We start from the raw sequence: 2774 nt of genomic DNA, 5'->3' as shown, positions 1-2774 counted from the left end.
GACACGAGGCTGAGAGGCTTCTGAGGACTGTATTCTGAATCTGCAGACACCAATTAGGGAACAGAGAGTGGCGACCAACTGGCCTTCTGCGGAGGCTCCTTTTTCAGCCTCCTGGGACATCTCATCCTACATATCCCAGTTGCCGTTGCGGAGCACCGCACGACCACCTCCGGTAGAAACTGGAAGTCAGTAATGCTTCAATCCTGTCGGGGTCTCAGGTGGAATTCTTGTTGGGTTTGGAGTGGAAGTTAGACCTGATCTGAGAAGGCAGCTGGGGGTGGTGTTCAGGTCGGCGCGAGAGTGATCTGGCCTCCGTAGATCTGACACGCGTGTTGTGTGTGAGTGTGGGAATGTGGGACTGACCGGGAGGAGACTCTGGGGAAGTGTGAAACAGGATGCGAGGTGGGCGGGGCGGGGGGGGGTTCGATGTGTGGGACTTATTTCCCTGTTTGATTTCAGGTCCCAGCGGCGTGTGCTGGACCACAGTGCGTACTGGAATTAATGCAAGACCTCACTCACTATTAAATACGTGGTGTCAGTGGCAAACTCAAGAATCCATACACAGTGTCCAGGCAACTGAAATATTTCTTGCTTGACTTTTCTAGAAGCAGACACTACTTAGGTAAGAATGAGAGATGGTTTGGGTGTGGCTAAAAAAACAAAAAGTGAAATTTGAGATTTGAGGAAGATGTTATTTGAAGTCCCAAGTGCCCTAGGAAGGTGTCGTGGTCTCCAGTGCTAGTAAACTCCAGTCTAAAGATTTGGAAGGCCACTTGGGTTTACAGTGTGGAGCTGAGTACAGGAAGGGACTTTGACTTGCCCAGAGTCACTTAACCAGACTCTGCCATCTAGGTCTCGGTGTTACCCGGAATTCAGGGAGTGAATACCAGCAATAAGAACACTTCTGAGTGCCCTCGTGCTGTTAAGGGCATCAGCATTTAGTTTTTCACCTGCTCCTGCATTCATGTGGTGCACATACATGCACTCAGGTACACACACATGCACATACAATGAAGTAAATACATATTTTAAAAAAGAAAATCAGGATTAATTCAGCTACTCTCCCCTTCATAATTAAAGGAACACGTCAAAGCAGTTGACAAGGGACTTCATCAAAACTCATTTGGCATAAAGCAAATTGCAAGCTGGTCTCATGACAATTCTCTGAAATCCGCAAGGGCTGTTTGTTGTATGGAAGTAACAGCCCTTGGGGAAATGGCTTCTGCAGGAATTCACCTCATTACATCTTGACTAGTTTCTCAGGGAGGTATATTTTGTGGTGTCTACTTGAATAAAGACTGCTGGAGTCAAGCATACTAGCTTGGTGACTGTATTTCTCATTGTTTACAGTGTTTGATTTGTAAAAAAGTCTTCCTAGAGTTTTACTATGTAAAATGGTGAGGTTACTCCCTACTTTCTTTTAAAGGCTGGGGAGATTAAAAAAGTATTAAGAGGACTGGAGAGATGGATCAGCAGTTAAGAGCACTGGATGCTCTTCCAGAGTCCCTGACTTCTATTATCAGCCCCCATATGATGGCTCACAACAGTCTGTAACTCCAGTCCCAGGGAAGCCAATGTCATTTTCTGGTCTCCATGGACAAGGTATCCATGTGGTACACAGACATGTAGGCAAAACACCCATACATATAAGATAAGATTTAAAAAAAATAGAGAAAGAATACTAAATTTGCAACATATCCTATTAATGATCTAGCTGGGGGAAGTGTTGCAGGATTGGTTGGTTGTAGCTGTGTTCTTAGGTTTCCACAGAACACCTAGTTAGTTGGTCTCAGTTGCTTGGAATGTCTATTTCACTGTTTGTCTTTCTCTCTTTCTGTGTTGTTGGTGTGTTTCTGAGTTGTATTTTTTGCAGCTTGATCTGCACGACTTATTTCTCATCTGTCAGTTGTATACTTTCAGGGTGAAGCCCTTCTACAAATGAAGAACCAGGAAGAAGTGAAAGGTTCAGAAAGGAACCAAGTTGATGAAAGCTATGTCCGTGGTGAGTGAGTTAGTGTTCCCTCCCTCCTTTCTGAAGTGAAGTCTTGTGCTTAAGGATTTGGCAGTGTTTATTTCCCTTTGAAAGTTACTAAGACTAGAAGCTTGGGGATTTTTTCCCATTTCCTCTGTTTCTGATGCTTGGAGCATGGGGGTGGACTCAACAATCCATTGCATTGTCCCCCTCAGAGTTGTTTGTTTGTTTTTTCATCTGAGAAAGGACTGGATCTAAACCTCTTCTGTTGTAAGAAGACTGCTTGTTTGTTTCCCAGCCGCCCAGCAGCTCAGACCCAAAATAACCACACAGAAACTGTGTTAATTACATCACTGCTTGGCCTCTTAGCTCTAGCTTCTTATTGGCTAACTCTTACATATTAATTAAACCCATCCATTAATCTGTGTATCGTCACATGGTAGTGGCTTACTGGCAAAGTTTCAGCATGTCTGTCTCTGAGGACGGCTCCATGTCTTCTCCCTGACTCTGCCTCCTTTCTCCCAGCATTCAGTTTAGTTTTCCCTGCCTACCTAAGTTCTGTCCTATCACAGGCCAAGGCAGTTTCTTTATTTACCAATGGTATTCACAGTATACAGAGAGGAATCCTACATCACTCTTCTTTGTGTTCAGTCCTTTTATGGGCCTCAGAAGGTTGAAGAATAATCTTTTAGGGAACTTTGAGAACCAGTGCATGCCTGGGCCCTATGAGAGTTGATAGTCTCTTAGAAATATGAAAAGGCACAAAGCACGTACATAGTAGGGTAAGTGCTCCAGGAAGAGA

The 2774-nt window shown here is 44.4% G+C and overlaps 1 long non-coding RNA gene across 4 annotated transcripts in view; it reads left to right on the top strand.

Annotated features, from left to right (window-relative positions):
• Window positions 1–2774, top strand: part of LOC113455468 — a 7878-nt gene continuing 5104 nt past the window's right edge. For 3 of the 4 annotated variants that reach the window (XR_003376571.1, XR_003376572.1, XR_003376573.1), the window contains exons 1-3: window positions 1–338; window positions 460–622; window positions 1921–2002. This is a non-coding gene — a long non-coding RNA (uncharacterized LOC113455468). Of the gene's footprint in view, window positions 339–459; window positions 623–1906; window positions 2003–2774 lie in introns of all 4 variants that reach the window. The other variant, XR_003376574.1, reaches the window with a different exon arrangement.

This window comes from Microtus ochrogaster, unplaced genomic scaffold (genome assembly GCF_000317375.1).
Source record: "Microtus ochrogaster isolate Prairie Vole_2 unplaced genomic scaffold, MicOch1.0 UNK47, whole genome shotgun sequence".
NCBI lineage: Eukaryota > Metazoa > Chordata > Mammalia > Rodentia > Cricetidae > Microtus > Microtus ochrogaster.
Note: the sequence above shows the minus strand (reverse complement) of the source record. Positions and strands in the feature narration are given on the sequence as shown.